This window comes from Acomys minous, assembly GCF_964271855.1.
Source record: "Acomys minous genome assembly, chromosome: 5".
Taxonomy (NCBI): Eukaryota; Metazoa; Chordata; class Mammalia; order Rodentia; family Muridae; genus Acomys; species Acomys minous.
The window spans coordinates 101,540,879-101,558,527 of NC_140494.1; the positions used below are offsets into that span (position 1 = coordinate 101,540,879).

General features: G+C 42.8%; 2 long non-coding RNA genes across 6 annotated transcripts in view; one reads left to right on the forward strand and one right to left on the reverse strand.

Moving 5' to 3' along the window:
- LOC311598598 overlaps positions 1–3,331 on the forward strand; it is a 512,559-nt gene extending 509,228 nt beyond the window's left edge. For all 5 annotated transcript variants that reach the window (XR_014779592.1, XR_014779593.1, XR_014779594.1 and 2 more), the window contains one exon: positions 840–3,331. This is a non-coding gene — a long non-coding RNA (uncharacterized lncRNA). The remainder of the gene's footprint in view (positions 1–839) is intronic.
- LOC311598599 overlaps positions 1–17,649 on the reverse strand; it is a 29,966-nt gene that overhangs the window by 1,779 nt on the left and 10,538 nt on the right. Inside the window, exon 4 of the long non-coding RNA XR_014779597.1 lies at positions 4,723–4,812. This is a non-coding gene — a long non-coding RNA (uncharacterized lncRNA). The remainder of the gene's footprint in view (positions 1–4,722; positions 4,813–17,649) is intronic.

Genomic DNA, 17,649 nt, shown 5'->3' on the forward strand with positions numbered 1-17,649 from the left:
CGCTGACACTTAGACTAACTAACTAAGTTTGAGGAATTTTGTACTCAGCACGGAGACAGGTGGTTTGGAAGGCCCGACCTAAATGTTGGCACTATTATACCATAGGCTGGACTTGTACTCAATGAAAAGAAAGAAAAAGATGTATACTTTTAAGATATATATATCAATATCTGTATCTATAGATATCATATCTATTGATATGTATGTCTTAATCTATAGATATAGATATGAAAGAGGGGGAGTTCCACCATCCATTCATGTCTTCCTCCTCCCTGCTTAGGGACCCCCACCACCATCTCTTTCCTCACATGGTAGACTTCACTCCTCTGAGCTGGGAGACTAAATAAACATTTTCTCCCCTTAAGATGTTCCTTGTCAGGTATTTGGTCACATGGATGAGAAAAGTGGCTAATATACTAGCCGCCTGTCTCTGCAAGGCGCCCATCCCTAAAAAACCCGATTCTACTATCTCGGGTGGCATATTTCTAGAGCAAAAGACAGGCCCTTTTCTCGGATTAGCAAGCCAGTTTGTTATCACCACCAGCATTTATGAAGCAGGAACTTCGTCTAGACACATCTTCTAATATGTTATACATCTCACAAGGACCCAACAACATAAGAATTTTATCTGTTAGGTGAGCAACTTAGTCCCTGCTCCACAATGAGTTAAACGGAAGAGCCTAGTTTCCAAATGAGGGCAAACCAACTCCTATGTCTCGCTTAGCTCTTCAAGTTGGTGTATGGGACTCAATGGCTTTTCTTTGTATTCAAGATTCGAAGATGTTGTTTGCCACCAATAAATCTATATCTTTTTGCCTGTTTTTCTCCAAACTGCTCAGGGGGAAGAAGTATCTACTCAGCTCATAGCCAAGGGACAATTACTGAGAGTCCTGAGACCTTCCTGAAGCAGCAGCAATGATAAGGACTCTTGCCATTGCCATCACCACCATCACCACCATTACATCATTGTCCTCAGCTCTTCAGTGTGTGATCACAGAATGTCCCCTTACCCTTTGATTCTTATTTATTCCATTTGGTGAGTTAGACTGGACTAAACTCATTTTATGTGTAAGGATCTAGAAGTTCAAAGAGGTCAAACTCTGAAGATGGAGTCTGTGCCAACTCCTAAGCCTCCTGACTTCTAGGCCAGACTTGTTCCATTACATCATGCTGTATGTGGTCAGGGCTGTGTAGCCCCATACACAGGTAAGCAATGTGGTATAGTGGTTAGGAACAATCATTTTGAAGCAGGCAAAATCACACCCCTCCAAAAAAAAAAAAACCCTCACAAATCTCAAGGTTCACATCTTTCCTGTATGCTACTTGCTGAGTCTTGGACAAGGTTTTGTTTTGTTTTTATTGAAATGCATTTTTCTCACCTACTCATGATGCTGGAGATAAAACAGAATAAAGCCACACCCATGGAGCCCTCAAGGTCTGTGTGATGCTTGACACAAGCAAAGGATGAATAAATGAGAGTCCTTCCCTTGCAAAGAGGCCACAAAGCCTTTTCCAACTGCCTGAAAAGTTCTGAAGATCAAAACAGTCTAAGTAAATTATGAGAAAGCCCAGCCTAAATGGACCTGAGGCTAACTTGGCATTTCTTCATCCTTAAAGTGTTTTTACAATTCTATATACAGCACTCAGTATGACTGTCAATACATTTTCTTCTTGAGAACTATTACTATTTTTCTGCCTCTCATAGTTGCCACCAGGTGAGCTAACAAGATGGTCAGTGTATATAACTGGAACAGTATTCAATATATGTAATTCATAACCAGGCTGGTCAGATAGCTCAGCGGCTAGAGATGTCTCTTACCAAACTTGGTGTCCTGAAGTCAATCCCTAGGATCCAAGTAGTAGATGACGAGAACAGAATCCTGCAAGTTCTCCTCGGAACACATGCATGCTGTGGCATGCAAATATATGTACACACACATGCACACCCACAGTAAATAAATAATAAATAAATATTTAAAGGAAAAAATTCAAAACATCCTGAAAGAGAGGTCTCCATGAGGATAAGAGCCAATGGCCATGTATTCATACACAAGTGACCTAGAATAAGTAAAGGAAAACACCAGTACTTCTGAAAGACCACCTTCCTTAGGTATTGACGTCCCTCTACCTGCTGCAACTAGCTTATTGATCTGGACACCGCAAAATTCTGAAGTCCTGGAGAAGGAACTGAGGAAATGGCCTGCCAAGAGGGCTGGATACAAGTGACATGGATAATTTCACTTGCCAACTTTCTAAGACTAAGAAAAAGCCAAGGCACTAATGAGGCACACTAACCATGTTAGGAGGGACTTTTCTAGAGAGTGTGTATTGAATGGAGAAGCATAGTGTTGGAAATAGTTGTCACCCTACCATAGGCCAGGAGAAGGAGAAGGAAGGAGAAGAACAGACTCCATGAGCCAAAACTGCCCTCTCTCCCCTTAAGTTGTTTCTTACCAGATGAAGGTCTCAAGAACTGGACAGGTAGCTAGCTATATGCACGTAGGGTAGTTAAGGTGATGCTATCATTTGAGAAGTGAACACTGAAGCTGTGGTTTGTGAGTTGAAGGTGGTGTCCCCATGCAGCATTACTGAGAAGCAGTAGAACCCTCTAAGTGGTGGGGCTGTGCCTTGAGGAAGACTATGGAACCCCAGACATCAGACTGCTTATTGCTTGTTCTTACTACCTGGCCATGATGATTACCTTTAATTGTCAGCTTCGAAATGGCCTTGGAAGACAGTCTTGAGGAGGGATGGTCTACAATGGGTTGGCTTATAAGCACAACTTCAGGAGATTGTTTAGTTAAGTTAATTGATGTGAGAAGATCCACTGTGGGCAGTACCATTCCCTGGGCTGGGGATCCTGAGCTATAGATGAGCAGAGAAATCAAGTTGAGCAAAAGTAAGATATGATGTGACTAACAGCTGCCTTGAGTTCCTGTAGACTATAACTTAGATTTGAAAGCCAAATGAATCCTTTCTCCTTTAAGTTGCTTTTTGACAGAGTATTTTTTTTTTATCACAGAAGCATAAATGAAACTAGTTTGTTGGCCATGCGTTAGGCAGTTTGGGTCTGCTGCATCCTCACCCTATCATGCATCTCCTTGTCACAGGCCCAAAGCAACAGGGCAAATCAATCACGAACTGAGGTCACTTCCAAAGCAATGAGCCCACATGAACTCTTTTTTATTTTTTAGTTGATTATCAGGGTATTTGTTTTAATGGTGGAGGGTTGACTAGCAGAGCAGAAAATACCCAGAGAGCAGGGGCTTTGGGAAAGGAGCTATGCTAGCACAGTGCCCCCAGTCCTCACCCTACCTTAAGAAGCAGAAGCCAAGGCAGAATTAAATCTTCAAGAGCCTAGATTAGGAAAATTCTAGAAACTGATCAAGGGAAAGGGGAGCAGCAGTGGGGAGAGGAAGTCTTCCACCATAATGCTGGAGAGACACATGTGAAAAAGAGAAAAGCCAGTGTGAACAGGGATGGGTAAGGCTGTTAGCATAACTCAGAGAAAGTGTGGAGAGTGTTACTGCTGGCTGGAGCTCAGGTTTCCTAAGAGTCCTTCTCCAGCTAGGAAGGGCTCAGATCTACCACTTCATTAGTCAGTCACTGCTGGGGAATGCTCTGTAGCATGGTCTCAGCTCCATATCCAAAAGGACAGAACCTGGGGACCGTCAGTCAATCCACACACCTTTCAGAGATTCTTCTGAGGGAGTTATGAGGTGCATAATCATATGTCTGCCACAAGGCAGATTTCGCAGAGGAGACAACCTGAGCCTGGCACACATGCCTCAGAATGAGGACAAGTTAAAACTAGAGTGAGTGAAAGTGTACGATGAGGTCATTTCCAAAAACCTCACCACCTCTCTGCCTAGTGGGTTTGGGCATGTTCAGGTTTCCTGACGCATTAGGAATGTAATTTCAGGTCAACCCATAACCACCCACAAAAGGAAAGGGAGAAGAAAGAAAGAAAGAAAGAAAGAAAGAAAGAAAGAAAGAAAGAAAGAAAGAGAAAGAAAGAAAACCATTGTTACCTATCTGATTCCTGTAGTCATCTAAGGTCATCAATCACACCACAGTTCCTCTTTGCAGCCTTTTACTGAATGTTGTCCATGGAATTATCACAAAGCCTAAAGGTGTACACACACACCCACACACACACACACACACACACACACACAGAGAGAGAGAGAGAGAGAGAGAGAGAGAGAGAGAGACAGAGACAGAGACAGAGAGAGACAGAGAGAGAGACAGAGAGAGACAGAGACAGAGACAGAGAGACAGAGAGAGACAGAGACAGAGAGAGACAGAGACAGAGACAGAGAGACAGAGAGAGAGACAGAGAGACAGAGACAGAGACAGAGAGACAGAGAGACAGAGAGAGAGACAGAGACAGAGGGAGAGAGAGAGAGAGAGAGAGAGAGAGAGAGAGAGAGAGAGAGAGAGAGTCAAAGAGACAGACAGAGGCAGATACACAAGATACACACAGAGAGATACATAGAAAGATAGGCAGAGGCAGAGGCAGAGGCAGAGAGACCTTGCAGGTACACCCTGTGGTCTAGCCTTAAGGCTAGAAGATACTGCTTAAACAGAAGGGATCCTGTGTTCACTTCTGAGCCTGGGAATTGCTGGTCACTGCTGTAGACTCTGCTCATGGCTTACTTGGTCTGATAGCCCCATTCCGAGCTGAACCCCATCTCCACCTCATCCTTTCTTGGGAGTTACCTTTCATTCTGGCTTCAGCAGAGTGCTCCTTCAAGAAAACCACTTTGAGAATCTTCTTCTGGGCAGAGGATTTTAGAACTTGATTTTTACCTAGAACAAGAAAACCCTGAGCAGTTTGTAGACATCACTGTTTGGGGAGCTGTAGATCTAAATCAATAACTGTTTCCTTCAAAAATCAATACTAATATACTTAGTCCTATGGGGCTTCATTAAATATGTATTGGTTATCTTTTTTCACCGATTAAAATTATTCTAAGTCTGTTCTGAAAAAAAAAAGAGTATTAAAGCTGGTGAACTGGGCTGGAGAGACAATTTGCTTTAAATAGAATGAGCTGCTCTTCCAGAGGACCCAGGTTCAATTCCCAGGACCCACATGGTGGCATCTCAGAATAAAAATCCAGTGCCCACCCTGCCCTGGAAAACCTCTCACTGGCATACTGTGCTGCTGACTTGTGCTTATATGCTCCCCTGGTGCCAGAGGACACCGTGTGGTTTGAGCCACGTTGGGTTAAGCTAAAGGCAGAGCAGCATTTGGAAAGGACATGCAGGAGTCTAAGGAATGAAATGAAGTGTGTGCTTCCATAGATGGCCTCATTCGAATCCCCTTACATCACCTTAGCCCCTCAGGGAGCCTCTTAGGAGGATGGTCCATGTGACTCGAGGAAGGGATGACTCTCCAGTCACAAAATTAGGCCGAGAAACCAATATACAACTCACAATCTTAGAGGAAACTACCTTTGAAATCTTTTTCCGGACAAAAACAATATGAGGTTCAAAAACAGCCACTTAGAAAATGACTGTGCAAGTATTGAAAAAAAAATACCAAATTTAAGTTGTTTCAATTCTACTAATAGGCTTACAGACGAATGTGTTCTGCCCCCAAAGACATTACCATGTGGGTTTCAATTAGAAGATTATTTCTCTTCTGGAGAATATAATGCCTCTCTTGCCAAGGAATAGAAGAGCCTCAAGGCCCATAAAAGTCTGGGAGAGTTTGTAATAGAACTTGAGGTTCTTTCCACCTAAAGTTCTCTACCTTTCCCCATCTGTCCTAGTGATTTTCTATTGCTGTGTGATAAAACACCATGACCCACAGTGACCTATGGTAGAGTTTCTCCAGGCTTACTGCTCCAGAAGGCTGAGTCCATCACGGTGGGAGGGGTGGCAGCAAGCACCAGGCATGGCAGAAGAGGCAGGAAGCTTAGAGATCACATCTGTTACTTGAAACACAAAGCAGGGGCAGCAAACAGAAGTAGAGTGAGACCTATAATCTCAAAGCCTGGCCCCCAGAGGCATGCTTCCTCCAGCTTGGCTTCACCACCTAAAAACCTCCAAGTAGTGCCATAAACTGGAGACCAAGTGTCCAAATCCCCATGCCTAGATGGGATGTTGATCATTCGAATCATCACATCATCTTCTAAAATAAAATAAAATAAAATAAAATTTAAAAAAAAAACTGCCCTTGCAAGGACAGTACATGTTCTAAATGTGGTAACTGAGAGACATTCCACATAAGATACAAGAGGGAAAATGGCAGCTTCCTTCCATCTACCAAGTCTGAAACCACGATAGATTTATTTTTTTCAGTCAATTTGTTACTTTAGTAAGATGAATGAAGTCTGTTTTATGGTGTCATAAGGGGCATAGGTACATGAAGTAGGAGAGAAGAGTGCTGTTCCCTAAGCATGCAGTGACATCCCAGAGAACACACCTACTGGAAGGGAAAAGTCAGCACCACTCTCCTTGAAGGAAGAGTGTATGCGGAAAGGAGAGAACCATGCTCCACATGCATCTGGCTGCTGCACTCACATGCTCTCCCTGGAACAGATCACATCACCCCAGAAGCCATAGCCAATAATGAACACCAGCTCTGAGAGACCTGCTGAGAGACCAGAGAGATCAGAAGCAAATCCCTAAAAGCAGCCCCTACAGTCCAGAGATGGGTGCCCGGCCACCTTGCGAGAGAAAAAGAAGAAGCAAAGAAAATACTGATGTATCTTGAAAACTATCACTTGCACTGAAGAGGAGAATCCAGTTGTAGAGATGGGTGGGGGTGGGTTGGGGTGGGAGCTATCAGTGGTTATGCTAGGGAAACTCTTAGATGATGTAACAGCATCTGGACCGACTATTATCTATCCAGAGTAAGAGACTAGTGAGAGCTGATCTCAAACTTTCTAGAAAACACTGTGGGATTTGCAGACTGTATTATCTTTTGTTTGGGGCCCTGAACTACATTTTCCTCCCTCTTTTCTAGGGAACTGTGAGAATCAAAAATGGCTAATTGAACATGGGCAGAAGAGATAGGCAACCCATGCTGGTTAGGATTCATTGTCAACTTGACACAATCTAGAACCTCCTGGGAAGAGAGTCTCAATGAGGGATTGCATCAATCAGGTTGACCTGTGGCCATGTCTGTAGGGGATTACATTGATCACATTAATTGATGTGGGAAGATTCAGCCTAAAAGTGGGCAGCACCATGGCTGGGTTTGGGTCACGTGTTGAATAAGAGCAGAGAATGTGTGCTGAGAAGTAGCCACACAAGCCTTCTCTTTCTCTCTCTCTCTCTCTCTCTCTCTCTCTCTCTCTCTCTCTCTCTCTCTCTCTCTCTCTCTCTGATCTTGACTATGGATGTCACTATGTGCTTCAAGTAACAATGGACTGTAACTTGGAAGCACAGTAAAGTGCTTCTTCCCCCAGGAAATTTTATCACAGTAACAGAAATGAAATGAAGACAAACCTTACTGGACAGGGCCCAGAAGTGGTGATTATACTTCTAGTCCTCAGGAAGTAGAGGTAAGTTCATCAAGAATTCAAGGCTAGCCTTGGCTACACAATGAGATTGAGACCCTGTTTCAGAAACTAAAAGTGAATGACAGAAAAAGTCTTCCATATTCTTAATTTTTTTTTGATGAATGACAATACTAATTGAAGAAGACTCCAAGGTGCAGTAAGGGTGCCATAAAGAAAAGGAGTCAAAGTGTCACCATGAGTAACTGGAAATTTGCCAGAGCAGCAGCAGCTGCAAAAACAAATCATTTATTGTTTAAATCAGTAGGGATTGGGGCGTGTTTGTTATAGCAACCACTATGATTTATTCCAACTAATTCGCCATCTTTCATGGGAGTTGGTATTTGCACTTCATTACTATAATGAAATACTTGAGATAATTAACTTATAAAGAAGAAAAGTTTATTTCAGTTTGTGGTTTTGGATATTCCAGTACATAATTGATTGGCCACATTGCTTTGATCCTAAGACAAGGCAGTGAGTCATTCTGGGAGGACAGGACAGAAGAAAGCTACAGAAAAAGGAAGAACAAGGCTCTGGGATTCCACAACCACCATCTAGGACATGCCCAGTGACCTAAAGACCTCCCTTAAACACTTCAATTCTTTCCAATAGGCCACCATGGGTATCAAGCCTCTAATATGTAAGCCTTTGGAAGAATTTCAATACCAAACTTAGAAAAAATGTTAGACATTAAAAAATGCTAAGCCTGTCCTAACCATGAATGAATGAGCTTTTATTCATTATTACAAATTTGAGAAATAAACTTAGAAAGCTATTATCTAGAAGCTGTGCCCTATGACTGATGAATTCTTAGTGTTACTCTGGTTCATAGAATGTTCTCTAGCGAGTAAGCCTCTATGGGTTGTGATGTGTGATCCATTTCAGCATAAGATTATTCATCAATTAAACATATGATCTACTTGGTAAACACCATGGATAATGATGGGATCTTTGTGTTAGACAGACATGTGGTTCTTTCACGCTTACAATGTACATGACTTTATGTTTCTCATTCACCTTCTCTGAGTTGAAGTTTTCTAACCTACAAAGCTATTGTGATCATAATAATAATGACATCATTTACCTAAAATTGCAAACTGGGTTAGCTGAGATGCATTAAAAATATTTACAGGCTACACATAGTATTTTAATTATTGTTTCATTGCTGTAATACTTATTATTTTGCGGAGAGAATTTCTCATTCTTTGAGTCTTCAAGTTGCTTCTTCATTTATTATCATTGTTGTTATGTGTTTCTCTCTCTCTCTCTCTCTCTCTCTCTCTCTCTCTCTCTCTCTCTGTGTGTGTGTGTGTGTGTGTGTGTGTGTGTGTGTGTATAAAACTTTTGAGGACCCATTTTGTCCTTCCACCATGTGGTTTCCAGAGATCTAACTTGAGGCATCAGGCCAGTAATGTTGCCTGCTGAGCCATCTCACTGGTCCATAAAGGCCTTTTACTAAGGTTCGTTGCAACAATCTCCCAAAGATCTCATGGGAAGAATTTACTGTGGTAGGATAACTTTATAGGGAACCAAGCAAACAACCACTGAAAGCACATGTGTTATGACACAAAAAAAGCTGACTTCCAGAATAAGCTGTCAAGAGAATAGTCACTTAGACATCCCTGTCACTTAGCTTGTCCTCTAGAGATAGCTGCTTTCCTGAAGCATGAAGCTCCAGTAATTATAAAATAGTGGAAGGTAATAACCAGAAGCTTGGGACTGCTGACTTGACTACCCCACTTGGGGTCGCAAAGGATAGCTGAGAGGTATAACATATTCATATTCATATTCATGAGTAATGGGGGCCTCAGGTTATACCACACAGATGCCACCCTGCCCAGACAAGGCACTCTGGTCTCACACTGGCACAGGAATAAGTCAAGGGGAGTCTCAGTTGTGTTGGACCTTTTATCCACTCAAGAGATCAATTTAATTGGCCAGAGGTTGATGAGGAAACTGTTAAGACCTGGAGACCAGGTAAGGTTTGAGGAGGAACAGACTCTGAGACGGTAATGTGAGGCAGAGGGTAGTTCTGTTGTCTGAGCTGAGATGGTTGGATCAAGAGAAGGTATTATAGACAACATTCTCAGATCAACACACAGTAAAGCTAAAACTAAATTCAAAACTAGGTATCATAAAGAGAAGTAGAAGCTCATGTAATTATCATATAAGATGCCTATGCAGGAAACACCAATAATAATTAAACAGATTCTAGGTACTATAATGAAAACAAACTTTAGTGGAAAATCCATGGTCTTAAAGATGTTTTAGATTGACAAACAGAAAGAGTAAAAGTCACCAAATGAATGTGAAATGCAAGAAATTAGGAGTAAAATGTAACACCCTCCCCTAGGGTGAGAGAGAGAGAGAGAGAGAGAGAGAGAGAGAGAGAGAGAGAGAGAGAGAGAGAGAGAGAGAGAGAGAGAGAATATAAAGGTGAAAGCAGAAACTACATTTTAAAAATCCAACAGGATAAAACCTCAAGAAACAGGCCTTTTTTAAAAAGTGAAGCAGGATAGAGATAAAGTTTAGCCAATTGAAAAATATCACAGACAGAAGTGAATCTTTAATAATTATCCCATGTACCACTTTGCACATAAATATGAAGTTTCCTAGGAAACTGTAGCTTCCTAAAACCAACCTTAACAGAGATCGAAGGTTTAAAGAACAGATAGGCATCAAAGAAATTAAGAAGAGCTTAAAAGAACTACACCTACCCTTGTTCACAAATGAGTTCAACGAATCAGAAGAGGCGGAGGAGGGAGGAGAAGGAGGAGGAAGGGAAAGATCTTAATTCATCTTGGCTTCAATACTGACAGAGTGTTTGGAACCCAGCAGACAGTCATCAGCCAAGAGCTGGTGAGAAATGCAAAGGCTTCCTTCAAGCCTACTGAAGAAAACTTGACTCTAACAAGATTCCTGGGAGCTGGTATGTAAGTTAGTTTGTGAAAGCTGATTTTTTTTCAAAGCTCCACAAACAATCCTCCATGGGCTGAACCCAGCCCTCCTCTCTTCTTCATTCACAAAATTCTACTGGAGCACAAGTAGACTATTCACATGTCTGTTATTTACAGCTGCTGTCCCAGCTGAACTGGGTCACTGGAACCACAAAGCCTAAAATATTTACTATTTGTCCATGACAAGGAAAAGCTTGCCCACCTTTGACTATCTGTCCTGGTTTATTTTGTTTTGATACATAGGGAATGAACAAGAATCATCGTTTCTGTTGGGGCAGAGTTTAATATGGATTATGAAAGCTATCAGATAGCAAAGGTTATGAACACTTCAGACTTACCCTAGATTTCACAAGCAATAGCACTTTAAAATCACTCTTGCAAACATCAGAGCAAAAGTAGGACTTGGCAAGAAAATAATAAAACAGCCAGGTGTGCCTGCACATGTCTGTAATCCCAGAATTCAACCAGCTATGTATAAGGAGAATCCTAAGTTTAAGGCAAGAAAAAGAACTAGAAAAATTTCTCTGAAGTATACCAAAAGAAGCTGGTAATGCTCCACATTATTTTTTTTTTTAGTTGCTCAGAAAAATACAAAAATAAATTGTGAAATAATAAATAATTATGAATTTCAGTCTTACAGTATTGCCCGGTTAGTAGTCAAATAAGATTTTTTGGCTATAACCAAGTTCATTGTACACATAGAAAATATTGAAATCCTAAGGCATAAAATCAGTAGCAAACTAGAAAGAACAAGAATATAATCCAGTTACGTTATATGTATTAACTGTTGGTTACTGCTTGTCAAAATGTCTCAAAACTTGGTATTAACTACTGCCTTAGATTCTTACCCATGGCTTCTGCTAACTCAGTACTTAGAGGCTATATTAGATTGAATGTTTGTGTCCCATCTACAATTTGTTGGCATGTAACTTCAACGTATTAGGAAGTGGGCCAATGAGATCATCATGATAGAAGCTTCAAGAATGGAGTCCAAATATCTCTCTAAAACAGCAGTTCCCAACCTGTGGTCCACAATCCCTGTAGGATGACCTTTTCAAAGGGGCCAAGTATCAGATATTCTGCATATCAGATATTTATGTTATGATTGATAACAGTAGCAAATTCACAGTTATGAACTAGCACTAAAATAAGTTAGTGGTTTGTAGGCAAAAGGTTATTGTGTAACTCAAATGCTGATTTCTGTATCCCCTATATCTGATTTATCCTTTTTCTTAGGATATCCTGTCTCACTGTTGGCAAATGCTCCACATTTATCCCCTGATATGCCAATAAATCTGCTTATAGCCAATCACTGAGCAGGGAAGAGAGTAGGGATGGACTTCCTGTCAGCCACGGGAAGAGGACTGGAAGAGGGGTAGAGGATTCAACCATGGGAGAGGTCCAGGAGAAACCAGAAGAGAGAGCTAGAACAGAAAAAGCTACAAAGTGTTAAGTACTGCTGGGATGCACCCTACTAGGAAACCAGATTAGCTTAGAGGGTTAAAAATAGAGTAATAATTGCTCAGTTATGCTTATTAAAAATATAATGATATCTCAACTATCTCTGTGTTACCCAGGTTAAGAGAGAAAATGAGAACCAAACAGTTTTATAAAAAATAACCCTAATGTTTTGGTGCCCAACATGGTGTGCCATTTTTTTTTAAGGTTATTTTTATAAAACAGTATTTGTTTCTCTTAGTTTATTTTTAAACCAGCTATCACACAAATAATTAGGACTCTTCTATATTTGTTTATAAAGCTTTACAACACAATCTTGAGCAGATTATATCTGTTCTTAACCCTCTTTGTTATCCTGACTCAATCTTTGCCAAAACCCCCAAACTACTAGCTTTTTAGTTCTTTCTTTGCTCCAGCTGAATCTTCATCTCTCCTGCACCTCTGCTTGTATCTGAACCCCCTGGGTGAATCCCCTACTTTCTTGTCTAATTCATCATCCCCTTGTTAGTGAACACATGTATGATGCTCAGGCTGTACCTAGAGGTCAAAGGTAGAATGCTTACCTTGCATGCATGCAGCCCTGTGTTCAATTCCCAACACTGATGGGGATGGGGGTGAGGAAGGATGCTCAAACTCACTGTTCATCAAGTGACTCAAACTGAACAGGATTCTCTTTTGCACCCTCTCAGATTGGCAAAGCATGAAAGTGTCACAACTCTCAGTGCAGCTCAGGATTAGAAAGCATGCGACCTCTCAAGCCTAGTTCTTAGGACCCTGTCTCCTTCAAGACAGCATGCCATGAGCCGGGATAATGCACATGGAATTAAACAGTTCTGTGCTGGGGAAACTCTCTTTACTATTCAGGATCCCAACAAAGACTTCCTTGACTCTTTGTTTCTAATAAACAAATGACAACAGGGACACCCTAATGTCCACTTCCAGAAAGCCAAGTGGGTAACTGTGAAATAGTCATTGTAATAAACTGGAACTAATGTGTTGGTACGGATAAAATCTGTCAAGTGTATTGAAGGACAAAGCAAGCTACAGAGGGAAGCACACAGGACAACCCCAGGCCTTGTCTGAGAACATATTCCCATGTCCTTAAAGTCTTCTGGAGGTGGAATGCCCTCCACCGGCCCATGTGTTAGACACCCAGTGTACCTAGCGGATGCTGATGTTTAGAGAAATTACCTAACCTTTAGAGGTATGGCCCAGGGAGAGGGAGTGGGTCACTAGAAGAGGGCATGCCTCCAGCTTTATAGTCCTGTCCTACTGTCTGTCATTTCTCTGATTTCTGTTTAACCAGATGTAGTTTCTGCTGCCATGAAGCCACCTGCCACCATGCCCTCCCTCACTGCCTTGGTGGACACATTCCACAAAATTTGAGCCAAAATAAAACTTTTCCTCCTTTAAGCCACTTCTTGGCCTGCAGAGATGGCTCAGTGGTTAAGAGCACGTGCTGCTCTTACAAGGGACCAAGTTCAGTTCCCAGCATACCAGGCGGCTCACAATAGCCTGTAACTCCCACCTCAGGGAATCCAACACCTTCTTCTAGCCTCCTTGAGCACCTGCAGGGACACACACACACACACACACACACACACACACACACACAATCATGAAATAAATCTGAAAATATTTTTAAATTGCTAACTGTCAGATATTTGGTCTTAGCAACGAGAAAGTCATTACTACAGAGGGAGAGGTAGGAATGTGGGGAAAGGAGGCAGGTGGAAGTTTCAACTTTCTCAGTAATGTTTTATTTAAGCTAAGTAATGGACACACATGTATTTTTAAAAAACATTTTATACTTTTAAAGTGCCATTTCATAATATATTTCATAATAAAGTATTCTAAAGAAAAGGTAATGAAAAAATATATCATTTAAGATTGCAATGCGAGAAGCTGAAATACCTAGGAATTTAAAATCATCTCTCAACAGAAAAGTGACCAATGTAACTACATTTTTGGCGTGGTAAATTAACTATGAATAAAACATAAAACTGAGTGAAAATTGGGGAAAATGTTTTCATAGTCCAAAGGGCTGATGCCTTTAATACATGCAAAGGTCCTTGTTCTAAGTCATATGGCCAATAACCCAGAACAATAACAGGGTAACTCCTGAACTGACAACTCACAGAAATATAAATAGAAGATAAAATATATATGAGAAATGCAGACTGAGGAGATGGCCCAGTAGGGGGAAAACTGTTTGCCGCTCAAGTGTAAGGAACTGAGTTTCAGTCCCCAGAACCCACATGAAAGCAAGATTTGAACACAAAGAGCCAGCCCCTGTAGCCTGGTGCTCCTGTGGAGAGACAGGGGGTAAAGACAGAAGAGTCCCAGGAAACCTGAACACCAGCTCGCTTGCCTAGTGTCCATGCAGGACACAACAAGGAGACCTTGTCCCAAAGTGATTAATGAGGAACGACACCCAGGCAGGCTTGGCCTCCAATCTCTGCTCGTGTGTTATGGTGCGCACATATCCTCATTCACACAGGACGGCATGTGAGTGCATACACATACATGATACACATACAAGAGGGAGTGGGGAGGGAGAGGAGGGGGAGGGAGGCAAGCCGAAACTACGGAACAATATGCTTGTCCATTAACGACTCCAAAACAGGAGCCTGGTGAGGGTGAGGGAGCGACGTGCTCACAGTGTTGTCAGGCACTGGAGTGTGAGCTGCCCGTATTATCTGTGGAGGGAATAAGTAATGGTCTATGGAAATGTAGAGTGCACAGCCTGTGGCCTTGAAATTCCATCTCTAGACCCCTTTCCTGGGGATGCATTTGCACACCTGTGGAGTAGTTTATTTGCGATTATTGAAAGACCTTTGATAAGAACTTTACATAATCACATATGAAGCACCCATTGTATCAAACACTAGGCAGTGGTTTTTAAATAGAGGCACCTCCTTTTGCACCCTGAGCAATGGTCCCATGGTGTGTTGCACACGCTAGTGTGAGGGATAATGTGTGCACTGATTTTCAAAGAGGTACAAGGAGCAGGATGCACACAGGCTTAGGGTTTCCGTTGCTGGGAAGAAGCACCACGGCCATGCAGTTCTTCTAAAGGACAACATTTCCTCGGGGCTGCCTTACAGTTTGGAGGTTTGGTTCATTATCGTCATAGCGGCAAACGTGGCAGAGTGCGGGCAGACAGACATGGTGCTGGAGAAGGAGCTGAGAGTTCTATATCTTGATCTGAAGGCAACCAGGAGGTGACTGGATGTGTTTCCCACTGGACATAGCTTGAGCGTTAAGACCATAGTGACACCCCTTCTAATAGTGCCACTCCCTATGGCCAAGTATTCAAACACACGAATCTATGGGCCCAAACCTATTCCAACCACCACACATCCTTAATGGTCTCTCTCTCCTCCTGACCCCCTTTAAACAGGGCATCATGATGTAGCAGCTCTTGTTGGCCTGGGGCTCATTTTGTAGAATGCGTGGGCTTTGACTGTCTCTGCCTCCCATGTGCTGAAATTAAAGCCATGTGCCACCGTGCCCAGCCCTTACTGGTATCTTTAACTGGTGAATTGGGGATGGTGGCCTGACCTAATCTAACCTAACCTGACCTGTTGAGGCTGCTGGAGGCAGGTGGGGCAAGGAACGCACTTGCTACCAATGTAACCCCACAGGCTCAAAGTGCTTTCTTAGGCATGCTGTGGAGTCCTTTCTAGTGAGAAACATGATGCGAGGGTGGGGGTAGCGGGGTGGCATGGGGGTGTCTCAGGTATACTTTTAGAAAGGCTCCAGCTTAGATCAGGTCATGTTTGATTCATTACACATTAGACTTTTCACTTTTTCTTCCTTGGCACATTTATAACCATTAGGCGAGAAATCGAGCAGCACTGTGAAGCTAAGCCAGTCAGCAAAAACAGGATCACGGACCCATTCACATGTCCCGTCTTAATGTGTATCCATGAAGAGATGCCGAGAACAAATGTCCCCGCTCTGAGGGATATAAAAGGCCCTGCCCTCGTGTGGTGGGAGTAAACGCAGACAAAGTAATCTTTACCAAACAGAGCGAGGGGGATAGGCTGTAGAGGCTGCAGATTGAGAGGAATAGAGAGTGAGAAAAGCTTGGGGGGTGGGGGTGGGGGGAGGGGAGGGGAGGTCTATTAGCAAAGGTTTTGTGGTAGTAACATCCTGGAGGAACCATTTAATCAGAAGCGAGTATTTCCTGAGCTATGGGCCTGCTATGGGCCTGGCACCATCAGGAGCTTGGGAATATATCAAAGAATAACATAAAGACGGGGTCTTCATACTGCCCACAATCTCCAGACAAGGCAGAGTAAGGGAACAGGGGGATATGGAGAAAATCCGTGATTCATGTACAACTGGGGAAAAAAAAAACACCTGTAGTATGATTCTGGGTCTCTGTCCACTAGCGTGCCAACTGAAGGAAAAAGAGATCAGTGTGTAGAGCGTTGCTGTTCTAGATAAGGTGGTCAGGGCGTCCTTCCTCATGAAGACCACCTGGTGCGGTTACTAAAGGACAGGACTATGCAAATGCCCTAGGATGGAAACAAGATTAACTATAGAGGCAGGTGAAGGAAAAGTGTGCGACAAGACAGCGGCTAAAGCACAAATGTCGTTCTGGCCTATTGCACACGGCACTCCAGCCCCAGGGGACCTAACGTGCTCTTCTGCATGGAAATTTTGATCACAGGAAGATACTGAGAACCAGAAACCCCCTGGTTCTCAGGGGACAGAATGGTTGCACCCATTGTGTTGGATGAGGGAGGCACGGCACATGCAGCATCTAAACAGTACCGCGTGACTGAGCAGATGACTGGGAGATGCTTTTGAAAATGTTTTGCTCGTTGTTTTTGAACAATGAAGTGGGCGCGGATGCTGGCGGGAGAGCTCAGCAGCTAAGTGCACCTGTGGCTCTTGTACAGAACCTCAGCTCTCAGTGCCCATTCCAGCAGCTCGGTTCTGTTTACTCTTCTAGCTCCAGGGGATCCAGCGCCCTCTAATGGCCTTTGAGGGTATCTGCACGCAAGTGTGCATACACACCAGCAGGAACACACATACAGAAACCCAAATGTACAACAGTTTTTAAGAAATGAAATGGCTCCTTTAAAATTTTAAGCTTGTTAGGCATATTTTTGCATTCTGGTCAAAATGGTGGGGATTCCCAAGGAATATTTAACTTTAGATCAAGATAGAACTGAGTCGGAAAATACAAAGCCCTGCTGTACTGATAAGCTAACATCTGCTGTGTACTTGTCTGTGCAGGGAAACACTTCGTCAGCTCAATGAGGCAGCTAGTGTTCTACCCACATGTCCACTGAGGACAAGGCAGCTCAGAGAAATTCAGTTTCTATCCACAAACACAGACCAATAGATGATAGAGCTCCTGTTCCTATCACCCATGAAGCCCAAATACACACCCACTGCAGAGTTCCCCCTTGTACTCAGCAATCTGTGGTATTTGTATATGACTTCTCCTGGTTCTAGAGCTCAGTGGGATTTCATTTTCCCGTGCTGTCCCAGGGTGGCACCTGACTGAAGATGTCCCTTTTACCTTCTCATCTCCGACCTTAGTGTCAAAAGAACTAGATCCAAAATCAGGCATAGCTGTGCATGCCTAGACGCTTAGCACCCAGAGACTGGGGTGGGAGGATTCCAAGTGCAAGGTCAGTATGGGTTACACAGAGGGACTATTTCAGAAAGAGAGAAGGTGAACAGAAAGAGAAGAGGAG